Source organism: Oncorhynchus mykiss, chromosome 9, assembly GCF_057628025.1.
Source record: "Oncorhynchus mykiss isolate SJ-2025 chromosome 9, ASM5762802v1, whole genome shotgun sequence".
In the NCBI taxonomy this organism is placed as follows: domain Eukaryota; kingdom Metazoa; phylum Chordata; class Actinopteri; order Salmoniformes; family Salmonidae; genus Oncorhynchus; species Oncorhynchus mykiss.
Window position 1 is genome coordinate 81,610,167 of NC_143030.1, and position 14,612 is coordinate 81,624,778.

The following is a 14,612-nucleotide window of genomic DNA, read 5'->3' on the forward strand; positions in this document are numbered from 1 at the left end:
TTTGCCCAGGACCCATGACGTTGTTATTAAGCACATATTCCCATATTAGAGGATGTTGGACTATTCCGACATTATTTGATCTCCTCTGGAATGTTGACTGCGGACTACAAGTACTAGCAGCTGGTTTTAAAAACGTTGTTTTCTCCTTCTCTTAATGCCGTCGTAGGCCTGTAGTTTTTTGTGGTATCGTTTTATATAATGGTACGGATTACAGACATAGCTCAATTATCTGAGGTGTATCCTACAAAACAAGCTAGATCTACTCTGGGTTTTATGAAGCTAGCCAGTTTAAGTTAGCTTCACATTCCTGCTCAGGCTTCATCCGTAGTCTACTACGACGGTAGATATTTCTCATCCCCCTGCAGGCTGGGTAACCGCGTGTGAATGTTCCACATCAGCCTGGTATCACAGACTAGACGTAGCATAGTAAATGTAAATGCAAGGACATTCAAATTAGTATGAAATGTTACGTTTGGTATGGTTACATAAGACAGAAGGTAACTTAAGGCAAAAACGAAAGGAGGGTGGTATAACGCGAACGTCTAGCAACCCAAAGATTGCGTGTTCGACTCTCATCACTGACAAATTTAGCTAATTAGTAACTTTGGTAGGATACCCCTCAGGTAATTTAGCATATGTCTATAATCCGTACCGTTATATATTTAACTACTTACTACATTTTTAGCTACTTTGTAACTACTTAGCATGTTAGCTAACCCTTCCCCTAACCCAGTGTTTCCCAAACTCGGTCCTGGGGACCCCTTGCGTACACGTTTTGGTATTTGTCCTAGCAGTTCACAGCTGATTCAAATATATAACTAAATCATCACGCTTTGATTATTTGAATAAGTTGTGTAGTGCTAGGGCAAAAACCAAACTGTGCCCCCCCTTGGGGACCGAGTTTGGGAAACACTGCCTTAAACTTAACCTTTTAACCTAATTCCTAACCCTAAAAAAAAAAAAATGACCCCTAGCCTAGCTAACGTTAGCCACAACAAATTGGAATTGGTAACATATCATACTAAATGGATGATGGACGGCCATAAATTAACACATGCCATACGAAACGTAACATATCGTACGAAATGGATGATGGACAGCCATAAATTAACACATACCATACGAAACGTAACATATCGTACGAAATGGATGATGGACGGCCATAAATTAACACATACCATACGAAACGTAACATATCGTACGAAATGGATGATGGACGGCCATAAATTAACACATACCATACGAAACGTAACATATCATACGAAATGGATGATGGACAGCCATAAATTAACACATACCATACGAAACGTAACATATCATACGAAATGGATGATGGACAGCCATAAATTAACACATACCATACGAAACGTAACATATCATACGAAATGGATGATGGACAGCCATAAATTAACACATGCCATACGAAACGTAACATATCGTACGAAATGGATGATGGACAGCCATAAATTAACACATACCATACGAAACGTAACATATCGTACGAAATGGATCATGGACAGCCATAAATTAACACATACCATACGAAACGTAACATATCATACGAAATGGATGATGGACAGCCATAAATTAACACATACCATACGAAACATAACATATCGTACGAAATGGATGATGGGCAGCCATAAATTAACACATACCATACGAAACGTAACATATCATACGAAATGGATGATGGGCAGCCATAAATTAACACATACCATACGAAACGTAACATATCATACGAAATGGATGATGGGCAGCCATAAATTAACACATACCATACGAAACGTAACATATCATACGAAATGGAGTGTCTAGGGTTTACGTTTAGAATAATTCAAAATGTAAGTAAGCATTTCACTGTAAGGTTGTATTCAACGTATGTGACTAATAACATTTGATTTGATTTGATTCTAAAATGCTCTGAGACCAGGTTGCGCACATGGCTAGTCAAATGCAGAACTCTTTATTGTGAAGAATTTTTATTTATTTTTAATTTCACCTTTATTTAACCAGGGAGGCTAGTTGAGAACAAGTTCTCATTTACAACTGCGACCTGGGACAAGTTAAAGCATAGAGTTACACATGGAATAAACAAAACATACAGTCAATAATACAGTAGAAAAAAAGAAAACAAAAAGTCTATATACAGTGAGTGCAAATGAGGTAAGTTAAGGGAGTTAAGGCAATAAATAGGCCATGGTGGCGAAGTAATTACAATATAGCAATTTAACACAGGAATGGTAGATGTGCAGAAGATGAATGTGCAAATAGAGAAACTGGGGTGCAAAGGAGCAAGATAAATAAATACAGTATGGGGATGAGGTAGTTGGATGGGCAGTTTACAGATGGGCTATGTACAGGTGCAGTGATCTGTGAGCTGCTCTGACAGCTGGTGGTTAAAGCTAGTGAGAGAGATATGAGTCTCCAGCTTCAGTGATTTTTGCAGTTCGTTCCAGTCATTGGCAGCAGAGAACTGGAAGGAAAGGCGACCAAAGGAGGAATTGGCTTTGGGAGTGACCAGTGAGATATACCTGCTGGAGCGTGTGCTACGAGTGGGTGCTGCTATGGTGACCAGTGAGCTGAGATAAGGCGGGGCTTTACCTAGCAGAGACTTGTAGATGACCTGTAGCCAGTGGATTTGGCGACGAGTATGAAGCGAGGGCCAGCCAGCGAGAGCGTACAGGTCGCAGTGGTGGGTAGTATAAATGGCTTTGGTGACAAAACAGATGGCACTGTGATAGACTGCATCCAATTTGCTGAGTAGAGTGTTGGGGGCTATTTTGTAAATGACATCGCCGAAGTCAAGGATCGGTAGGATAGTCAGTTTAACAAGGGTATGTTTGGCAGCATGAGTGAAGGAGGCTTTGTTGCGAAATAGGAAGCCGATTCTAGATTTAACTTTGGATTGGAAATGCTTAATGTGAGTCTGGAAGGAGAGTTTACAGTCTAACCAGACACCTAAGTATTTGTAGTTGTCCACGTATTCTAAGTCAGAGCCGTCCAGAGTAGTAATGTTGGACAGGCGGGTAGGTACAGGTAGCGATCGGTTGAAGAGCATGCATTTAGTTTTACTTGTATTTAAGAGCAATTGGAGGCCACGGAAGGAGAGTTGTATGGCATTGAAGCTTGCCTGGAGGGTTGTTAACACAGTGTCCAAAGAAGGGCCAGAAGTATACAGAATGGTGTCGTCTGCGTAGAGGTGCATCAGAGACTCACCAGCAGCAAGAGCGACCTCATTGATGTATACAGAGAAGAGAGTCGGTCCAAGAATTGAACCCTGTGGCACCCCCATAGAGACTGCCAGAGGTCCGGACAGCAGACCCTCCGATTTGACACACTGAACTCTATCAGAGAAGTAGTTGGTGAACCAGGCGAGGCAATCATTTGAGAAACCAAGGCTGTTGAGTTTGCCGATAAGAATGCGGTGATTGACAGAGTCGAAAGCCTTGGCCAGATCAATGAATACGGCTGCACAGTAATGTCTCTTATAAGAATACTGAAACATCAATCCACGGGTGGTTATCTTTTAAATTCGGCAGGCTAAGGTGTAAAATAGTATTTTAGAAGTGGCGTCTTTATTTGATTACTTATTAATGCCGTCTTTGTTGTGCTTATCAATGCATAACCATACATACAAAAGTGTTACATTGCAAGAAGTTTAAAATGCATTTTGCCATTACTAAATGTGTAATGTGATATATTTTAATATGACCATTTTTTAACACAAAAAAAAACAAAAAAATTAAGTCAGTCCTCTTCCTCTAATGAAGGGGATGATGATGCAATCATTGCAAGAGGGGGGAAATCTGATTTCATTGGTCCTCAACTCACAGCTTGTCATTTCATTGGTCCTCAACTCACAGCTGTCATTTCATTGGTCCTCAACTCATGGATTCGTTGCCATAGAAATGTACCTGGCTAAAAGGTGAGCCACTTTTGTATGACCAGTTATCTTGAGTTGAACTCAAAGTTGACCAAAGCTACCACGCTAACTCCCCGACCCTACTTCTATAGCCCTCAGGTTTATACCTAAAATAATTCATGAATTAATTGTTTTGTTTCTTTGGAATCAATTCAAACAAGACTATAAGCTCCATTTGGTAATATTTTGCATACTTGATGAGTGAACATTGGTACAATGTCTCCCCTGCCTACTGTCCTGTTATATATTGTTACAATCTTTCCACTACAATGCTCTCCACACTACTGTTACAGTGGTCTTGTCCCAATACCCATACTTGCATCCTAATAGTAGGCCATTGGAGTATGCAAAAACAACAAAAATAATTTAATAGTATAGGACATTTTGAAAATCGAGTAGGCCTATACTTAGCGGTCTAAGGCACTGCATCACAGTGCTAGAGGCATCACTACAGACCATGGTTTGATCCCGGGCTGTATCGGGAGTCCCATAGGACAGCGTACAATTGGCCCAGCGTTGCCCTGGTTAGGTTTTAACTGATGTAGACCGTCATTGTAAATAAGAATTTGTTCTTAAACTGACTTGCCTCGTTAAATTTAAAATATATATATATACTTTAAATGCACAGGTGTCATACTCATTTTGGTTTTGACAGCAGCTGATCAGTTAGATATGGGAACGTGCTGCCGAAATTAACGAATGGAAGTAAAACACAGAAATCGCACATGATACATTCTCATTCTCATTCACATTCTCAAAATAGAATGTTTCATAGTATGCAACTTTTTTTTCGAAAAAAACAAGTATGTGTCACGTTCTGACCATAGTTCTTGTGTGTTTTCCTTGTTTTAGTGTTGGTCAGGACGTGAGCCGGGTGGGCATTCTATGTTGTGTGTCTGGGTTTGTCTATTTCTATGTTTGGGCCTGATATGGTTTCTCAATCAGAGGCAGGTGTTAGTCATTGTCTCTGATTGGGAACCATTTTTAGGTAGCCTGTTTTGTGGGTGGTTGTTTCTGTGTCTGTTTCACCACACAGGACTGTTTTGGTTTTCACATTTATCGTTTTGTATATTTGTAGTGTTTTTCCTGGTATTCGTCTTGATTAAAGATGTTTAACCCTAACCACGCTGCGTTTTGGTCCGCTTCTCCTTCCCAGGAAGAAAACCGTTACAGTATGACTTGAATACCAAGCTGTTATATAGATTCCACCTCTTCATCTAGTAGAATTCGGATGCATATTTTTACACAATGCATTTTGGAAGAGGTGGGCTGCAAGTGATAGGCCCTAGTTCTCTTCAAGAAGCCAAACAACATGACTAGGCTACTTGCAGTCATTGGGAAGATGCCCGTAACTTCTGCGGTCGTGTTCAAATGTAGGCTAAGTACATAGCCGCTGAAAAATCCGATTTTATTTGATTAATAATACAAAAATAAATAACTAATTATCTTTTCACAAAAGTAGTGCACCGGGCCTTTAATAGTCCTGTATTAGAGGACCGATATAGCCATCTGCAGAGACAGCACTGGCAAAAAGATTCTCGGACCGATATAGCCATCTGCAGAGACAGCACTGGCAAAAAGATTCTCGGACCGATATAGCCGTGTGCAAAACCAGCACCTGCAAAAAAAGATCAAGACGCGGATGGTCGGGGGCTCGTTGTTGTTGTGCCGAACCGCGGTTGCCTATTCTGACCTGAAGTTTGTTCTAGAGAAAGTATTTGACTCTGATGTGTGCCACAGAAAGTATTTGACTCTAGCCACAAAATTAAGGAACTTTGAAGGGGGCCTGAGTAGTTCTATAACTCCATTCCTGTTCTATTCAGAGTCTAGAGGAATGAATCACAATGGAAATGAGCTATTGTCAGGCTGGTTGTCAAGCTATTGTCAGGCTGGTTGTCAGGCTGATTGTCAAGCTATTGTCAGGCTGGTTGTCAGGTTGGTTGCTAGGCTGGTTGCCAGGCTGGGTGCCAGGCTGGTTGCCAGACTGGTTAATGTGAAGCATGTCTGTTAACCCACCCCACCTACCCAGCCAATCAGGAGCCGCTACTGCGTTGATGCGGTTGCATACTGCATATGTTTAACTAAATCGTACCTGCTAAATAGTACGCGGTGATTAGCAAATAGTATGCAGTTTAAGTATGTAGTACGCTAGAATGGGTATTCGGACACCGCCAATGGTACAAAGTTTCATTTGACAGAAAGGTGCGTGACTACTCCCTCGTGTGGCGATAATAATGGCTTTAGTTTACAAGCGTCCTATTTTTTTGTAACTCTTCGGATGTCTCTCTCTCGGGGCTGTAGCCTACGCAGCTAAAACGATTTAACAAGGTTTCTAGTGTATGACGGTCATTCTTTGATTTCGTTTATAATTATCGTTTGATCGCTGAGGCTTGATTTTTTAAAATGTTTTATTTCAACGGGAAATAGTTGAATGTTGATGACGTTCCATTTATTTTCTCGGTTGAACCGGTGAGCGGGGCAGGAGCCTCCTCTTTTGAGCTGTCAACCTGGCTTCCTGTTCTACAACATTATAAAACGAGGACATTTATTGTTCTTGACAAAGTAATTGTTGTTCGTCATATTGATTTCTGCGTAAACTGCAACGTTTTTTTTTATCAAATTCTGAGGATATTGGCCTTTTTCCCCACCAAGGACCGACATGGATTCCCATCGCTCGGTTCCAGGCTAACACGGGATATCAGTTGTCTTTCTCCTAAAAGCTAAAGCTATTCTTTGATTTATTTATGGGTGAGTAGGACATTATTATTTCCATATCATAACGGCTATAAAGACTATGAGCTGGTGTGCGGTTTCTGTCGTTGCGTTTCATTCGTCTGGTAATTGGAGAACCATGGCATCTTGGTGAGGCTTCACTGTTTACATTCTGTAGCTGTCTGGTGTGCTGATCCCGGCTGAGTTTCTGGATCCAGATACCGACGGACCACCTGCTCTATTCATATCTACTGGCTACGGTAGTTGTATTCCATTAGTAACCATGCAAATTGGTACATGTTACAATATACTGTCTTCAGAATACAGTATATTGTATTATCATGTAACATCTACTACTAGCCCATTTAACAGCTAAATGGGTTTTTCTCACGAAACTTCCTCTTGAGTAACTGAGAATAGGATCTGTACTTATCTATTTCACAATTATTATTATGCTTTTCATCAGATATTATGCATTTTACCAACATTTTCACCAAAATCTTTTTACCATAACCGTTTTCAAAGTCCCCCAAAAGTTATAAACAAATCAATATTTCTTATATTTTTTAAAACATTGCTCCCTGAATCAAAAGGCCTGAGTTAAACACAACACTGAAAATAAAAATATTTCAAATGAAATGATGCAATTATTATCAAATTAAATCAGACTTTTTCCCAATTTGAGCTGTTTACCCGTTTCTGTAAGGAGAAGGCCAAGTGGGGTAAAGGGGGGTGTTAGAGAATAAGAACCTAATTCTGAAGGCATCTAAATTAATTAACTTAACTTGTGCTCATCTAAGAACTACTCCTCTAGACTCATCATGGTTGACTAAAACTTTATTTAAAAAACACATCTAATATACAGGGGTAATCTACTATCATATAATATACAGGGGTAATCTACTATCATCTAATATACAGGGGTAATCTACTATCATCTAATATACAGGGGTAATCTACTATCATCTAATATACAGGGGTACTATACTATCATCTAATATACAGGGGTAATCTACTATCATCTAATATACAGGGGTACTATACTATCATCTAATATACAGGGGTACTCTACTATCATCTAATATACAGGGGTAATATACTATCATCTAATATACAGGGGTACTACACTATCTATTATAGAGGGGTACTATACTATCATCTATTATACAGGGGTACTATACTATCATCTATTATACAGGGGTACTATACTATCATCTATTATACTGTGTGTACTCTACTATCATCTATTATACAGGGGTACTATACTATCTATTATACAGGGGTACTATACTATCATCTACTATACAGGGGTACTCTGCTACTATTTTAGAGGGTCCGGTCACACAAGGGTCCTGTTGGATATTGTCATTTAAAGGCAACAGTAACAAATCCCCACATGGCGAACCCAAACTGTTAACACACCTCTTGTCTGCGGAGAGAACGTTTGGCAATTTTAAAGCTAATTTCCTGTGTGTTCATCTGATACCTGAGTGACTCAACAAAATCAATGAGGGCCCCCTGGGGGGGGGGGGGGGTCGAGTCGAGGCGAGGCCCCTGGGCATGTAATCTGGCCATGGTATCTAAGATGTAGAAAGCTGGTAAGCCTAATTTACCCAGCTAGCTAATATGGCCAGTCGTTAATCAACTGGACATTCCTGACTGGTTATAAATAGCTCTCTAAGGTCTGTCAGCGAATGACATAATAGGACAAATGCCCGTTCAATACCCAATTAATTTCACTTTGTGCCGCCATTCTACTATTACAACTCATAACACAAGTAAGTTGAACTCTGAGCTGAGTTTAAGGGTGGATGGTATACCATATTTTATGATATACCGGTGTTGATGCAGGGACCGGTTTGGGTTTTAACTTTACCTTCTATAGCGCTTTCTCTCGGTGCCACTTTCCACACAGACCTAACCACGCCCCCTGTCAGCCAAGGAGCGCATTTGATGTTCCTCAACCACACACTTGCGTTCAGTCTCTGCCTGGTCAATGCAGCACATGCAACGATGCTGATGACAACAATGTTGATGACAACGATGCTGTTTTCACTTTGCTTCTTAATATAAATCCTCCAGCGTTCTATAATGACACTATTAGTTTGTGTCATACATTAGCAAACAGCTAGTCTTGTCTTTTCTTAGCAAGTTGCCCTAAATCTTATAAGATGCTAATTGTTAGCCGCTAATAGCTAGCTAGCTAGCTAATAACTGTACTGAGTAAGAGCAAACATGCAATGTAGCCAAAGCTTATAGGGTCCCCTAGGAAACACTTATCAACACTTTAGTTCCTACCATCACAATAACTCCTCCCTGGCATTTTCATTCTTGTTCATCTCAAACAACACTGTATTCAAAATGCCCACTATTATATTCTAACTATATAATTAGAATAGTAATTATATTTCCATGATTCCAACAGTTTTGCGCTAATTGGCAAAAATGTTACTGACCTGTAGTTGTGTGTTACTGACCTGTAGTTGTATGTTACTGACCTGTAGTTGTATGTTACTGACCTGACCTGTAGTTGTATATTACTGACCTGTAGTTGTATGTTACTGACCTGTAGTTGTATGTTACTGACTTGACCTGTAGTTGTATGTTACTGACCTGTAGTTGTATGTTACTGACCTGACCTGTAGTTGTATGTTACTGACCTGTAGTTGTGTGTTACTGACCTGTAGTTGTATATTACTGACCTGTAGTTGTATGTTACTGACCTGTAGTTGTGTGTTACTGACCTGACCTGTAGTTGTATGTTACTGACCTGTAGTTGTATGTTACTGACCTGACCTGTAGTTGTATGTTAGTGATCTGTAATGTTAGTGATCTGTAATTGTATGTTACTGACCTGTAGTTGTATATTACTGACCTGTATGTTACTGACCTGTAGTTGTATGTTACTGACCTGACCTGTAGTTGTATGTTAGTGATCTGTAATGTAAGTGATCTGTAATTGTATGTTACTGATCTGTAGTTGTATATTACTGACCTGTATGTTACTGACCTGTAGTTGTATGTTACTGACCTGACCTGTAGTTGTATGTTACTGACCGGTAGTTGTATGTTACTGATCTGTAGTTGTATGTTACTGACCTGTAGTTGTATATTACTGACCTGTAGTTCTGTTACTGACCTGTAGTTGTATGTTACTGATCTGTAGTTGTATGTTACTGACCTGTAGTTGTATGTTACTGATCTGTAGTTGTATGTTACTGACCTGTAGTTGTATATTACTGACCTGTAGTTGTATGTTACTGACCTGTAGTTGTATGTTACTGACCTGTAGTTGTATGTTACTGATCTGTAGTTGTATATTACTGACCTGTTGTTGTATATTACTGAACCGTAGTTGTATGTTACTAACCTGTAGTTGTGTGTTACTGACTTGACCTGTAGTTGTATATTACTGACCTGTAGTTGTATGTTACTGACCTGTAGTTGTGTGTTACTGACCTGTAGTTGTGTGTTACTGACCTGACCTGTAGTTGTATATTACTGACCTGTAGTTGTATATTACTGACCTGTAGTTGTATATTACTGATCTGTAGTTGTATGTTACTGATCTGTAGTTGTATTTTACTGACCTGTAGTTGTATATTACTGATCTGTAGTTGTATGTTACTGATCTGTAGTTGTATATTACTGACCTGTAGTTGTATGTTACTGACCTATAGTTGTATATTACTGACCTGTAGTTGTATGTTACTGACCTGTAGTTGTGTGTTACTGACCTGACCTGTAGTTGTATGTTACTGACCTGTAGTTGTATGTTACTGACCTGTAGTTGTATATTACTGACCTGTAGTTGTATGTTACTGACCTGTAGTTGTGTGTTACTGACCTGATCTGTAGTTGTATGTTACTGACCTGTAATTGTATGTTACTGATCTGTAGTTGTATGTTACTGACCTGTAGTTGTTAATTACTGACCTGTAGTTGTATGTTACTGATCTGTAGTTGTATTTTACTGACCTGTAGTTGTATATTACTGATCTGTAGTTGTGTGTTACTGACCTGTAGTTGTATGTTACTGACCTTTAGTTGTGTGTTATTGACCTGACCTGTAGTTGTATGTTACTGACCTGTAGTTGTATGTTACTGACCTGTAGTTGTATGTTACTGACCTGACCTGTAGTTGTATGTTACTGACCTGTAGTTGTATATTACTGACCTGTAGTTGTATGTTACTGACCTGTAGTTGTGTGTTACTGACCTGACCTGTAGTTGTATGTTACTGACCTGTAGTTGTATGTTACTGACCTGTAGTTGTGTGTTACTGACCTGACCTGTAGTTGTATGTTACTGACCTTTAGTTGTATGTTACTGACCTGTAGTTGTATGTTACTGACCTGTAGTTGTGTGTTACTGACCTGACCTGTAGTTGTATGTTACTGACCTGTAGTTGTATGTTACTGATTTGTAGTTGTATGTTACTGACCTGTAGTTGTATGTTACTGATCTGTAGTTGTATGTTACTAAGCTGTAGTTGTGTGTTACTGACTTGACCTGTAGTTGTATATTACTGACCTGTAGTTGTGTGTTACTGACCTGTAGTTGTGTGTTACTGACCTGTAGTTGTGTGTTACTGACCTGACCTGTAGTTGTATATTACTGACCTGTAGTTGTATATTACTGACCTGTAGTTGTATATTACTAATCTGTAGTTGTATTTTACTGACCTGTAGTTGTATGTTACTGACCTGTAGTTGTATGTTAATGACCTGTAGTTGTATGTTACTGACCTGATCTGTAGTTGTATGTTACTGACCTGTAGTTGTGTGTTACTGACCTGTAGTTGTATGTTACTGACCTGTATGTTACTGACCTGACCTGTAGTTGTATATTACTGACCTGTAGTTGTGTGTTACTGACCTGTATGTTACTGACCTGACCTGTAGTTGTATATTACCGACCTGTAGTTGTGTGTTACTGACCTGTAGTTGTATGTTACTGATCTGTATGTTACTGACCTGTAGTTGTATGTTACTGACCTGTAGTTGTATGTTACTGACCTGTATGTTACTGACCTGACCTGTAGTTGTATATTACCGACCTGTAGTTGTGTGTTACTGACCTGTAGTTGTATGTTACTGATCTGTAGTTGTATGTTACTGACCTGTAGTTGTATATTACTGACCTGTAGTTCTATGTTACTAATCTGTAGTTGTATATTACTGACCTGTAGTTGTATGTTACTGACCTGTAGTTGTGCGTTACTGACCTGACCTGTAGTTGTGTGTTACTGACCTGACCTGTAGTTGTGTGTTACTGACCTGTAGTTGTATGTTACTGACCTGTAGTTGTATATTACTGACCTGACCTGTAGTTGTATGTTACTGACCTGTAGTTGTATGTTACTGACTTGTAGTTGTATGTTACTGACCTGTAGTTGTATGTTACTGATCTGTAGTTGTATGTTACTGATCTGTAGTTGTATATTACTGACCTGTAGTTGTATGTTACTGACCTGACCTTTAGTTGTATGTTACTGACCTGTAGTTGTATGTTACTGATCTGTAGTTGTATGTTACTGACCTGTAGTTGTATATTACTGACCTGACCTGTAGTTGTATGTTACTGACCTGTAGTTGTATGTTACTGACCTGTAGTTGTATGTTACTGACCTGATCTGTAGTTGTATGTTACTGACCTGTAGTTGTATGTTACTGACCTGTAGTTGTATGTTACTGACCTGTATGTTACTGACCTGTAGTTGTGTGTTACTGACCTGTAGTTGTATGTTACTGACCTGACCTTTAGTTGTATGTTACTGACCTGTAGTTGTATGTTACTGATCTGTAGTTGTATATTACTGACCTGTAGTTGTATATTACTGACCTGTAGTATTATGTTACTGACCTGTAGTTGTATGTTACTGATCTGTAGTTGTATGTTACTGACCTGTAGTTGTATGTTACTGACCTGATCTGTAGTTGTTTGTTACTGACCTGTAGTTGTATGTTACTAACCTGTATGTTACTGACCTGTAGTTGTATGTTACTGATCTGTATGTTACTGATCTGTAGTTGTATATTACTGACCTGTAGTTGTATGTTACTGACCTGATCTGTAGTTGTATGTTACTGACCTGACCTGTAGTTGTATATTACTGACCTGTAGTTGTATATTACTGACCTGTAGTTGTATATTACTTATCTGTAGTTGTATTTTACTGACCTGTAGTTGTATGTTACTGACCTGTAGTTGTGTGTTACTGACCTGTAGTTGTATGTTACTGACCTGTATGTTACTGACCTGACCTGTAGTTGTATATTACTGACCTGTAGTTGTGTGTTACTGACCTGTAGTTGTATGTTACTGATCTGTATATTACTGACCTGTAGTTGTATGTTACTGACCTGTAGTTGTATGTTACTGACCTGTATGTTACTGACCTGACCTGTAGTTGTATATTACCGACCTGTAGTTGTGTGTTACTGACCTGTAGTTGTATGTTACTGATCTGTAGTTGTATGTTACTGACCTGTAGTTGTATATTACTGACCTGTAGTTGTATGTTACTGACCTGTAGTTGTATGTTACTGATCTGTAGTTGTATGTTACTGACCTGTAGTTGTATATTACTGACCTGACCTGTAGTTGTATGTTACTGACCTGTAGTTGTATGTTACTGACCTGTAGTTGTATGTTACTGACCTGTAGTTGTATGTTACTGACCTGTATGTTACTGACCTGACCTGTAGTTGTATATTACCGACCTGTAGTTGTGTGTTACTGACCTGTAGTTGTATGTTACTGATCTGTAGTTGTATGTTACTGACCTGTAGTTGTATATTACTGACCTGTAGTTGTATGTTACTGACCTGTAGTTGTATGTTACTGATCTGTAGTTGTATGTTACTGACCTGTAGTTGTATATTACTGACCTGACCTGTAGTTGTATGTTACTGACCTGTAGTTGTATGTTACTGACCTGTAGTTGTATGTTACTGACCTGTAGTTGTATGTTACTGACCTGTAGTTGTATGTTACTGATCTGTAGTTGTATGTTACTGATCTGTAGTTGTATTTTACTGACCTGTAGTTGTATGTTACTGACCTGACCTGTAGTTGTATGTTACTGACCTGTAGTTGTATGTTACTGATCTGTAGTTGTATGTTACTGACCTGTAGTTGTATATTACTGACCTGACCTGTAGTTGTATGTTACTGACCTGTAGTTGTATATTACTGACCTGATCTGTAGTTGTATGTTACTGACCTGTAGTTGTATGTTACTGACCTGTAGTTGTATGTTACTGACCTGATCTGTAGTTGTATGTTACTGACCTGTAGTTGTATGTTACTGACCTGTATGTTACTGACCTGTAGTTGTGTGTTACTGACCTGTAGTTGTATGTTACTGACCTGTAGTTGTATGTTACTGACCTGACCTTTAGTTGTATGTTACTGACCTGTAGTTGTATGTTACTGATCTGTAGTTGTATATTACTGACCTATAGTTGTATATTACTGACCTGTAGTTGTATGTTACTGACCTGTAGTTGTATGTTACTGACCTGTAGTTGTATGTTACTGATCTGTAGTTGTATGTTACTGACCTGTAGTTGTATATTACTGACCTGTAGTTCTATGTTACTAATCTGTAGTTGTATATTACTGACCTGTAGTTGTATGTTACTGACCTGTAGTTGTGCGTTACTGACCTGACCTGTAGTTGTGTGTTACTGACCTGACCTGTAGTTGTGTGTTACTGACCTGTAGTTGTATGTTACTGACCTGTAGTTGTATATTACTGACCTGACCTGTAGTTGTATGTTACTGACCTGTAGTTGTATGTTACTGACCTGTAGTTGTATGTTACTGATCTGTAGTTGTATGTTACTGATCTGTAGTTGTATATTACTGACCTGTAGTTGTATGTTACTGACCTGACCTTTAGTTGTATGTTACTGACCTGTAGTTGTATGTTACTGATCTGTAGTTGTATGTTACTGACCTGTAGTTG

The 14,612-nt window shown here is 39.1% G+C and overlaps 1 protein-coding gene and 1 long non-coding RNA gene across 9 annotated transcripts in view; both read left to right on the top strand.

Moving 5' to 3' along the window:
- Positions 1-14,612, top strand: part of LOC149981353 (uncharacterized) — a 437,375-nt gene that overhangs the window by 373,228 nt on the left and 49,535 nt on the right. The gene's annotated exons all lie outside the window — the stretch shown is intronic.
- LOC110531290 (transcription factor E3) overlaps positions 5,474-14,612 on the top strand; it is a 56,734-nt gene continuing 47,595 nt past the window's right edge. For 4 of the 8 annotated variants that reach the window (XM_090185554.1, XM_090185558.1, XM_090185556.1 and 1 more), the window contains exons 1-2: positions 5,474-6,673; positions 6,816-6,897. The gene's annotated coding sequence lies outside the window, so the exon portion shown is untranslated. The remainder of the gene's footprint in view (positions 6,674-6,815; positions 6,898-14,612) is intronic. The other 4 variants (XM_090185553.1, XM_090185557.1, XM_090185555.1 and 1 more) reach the window with 2 other exon arrangements.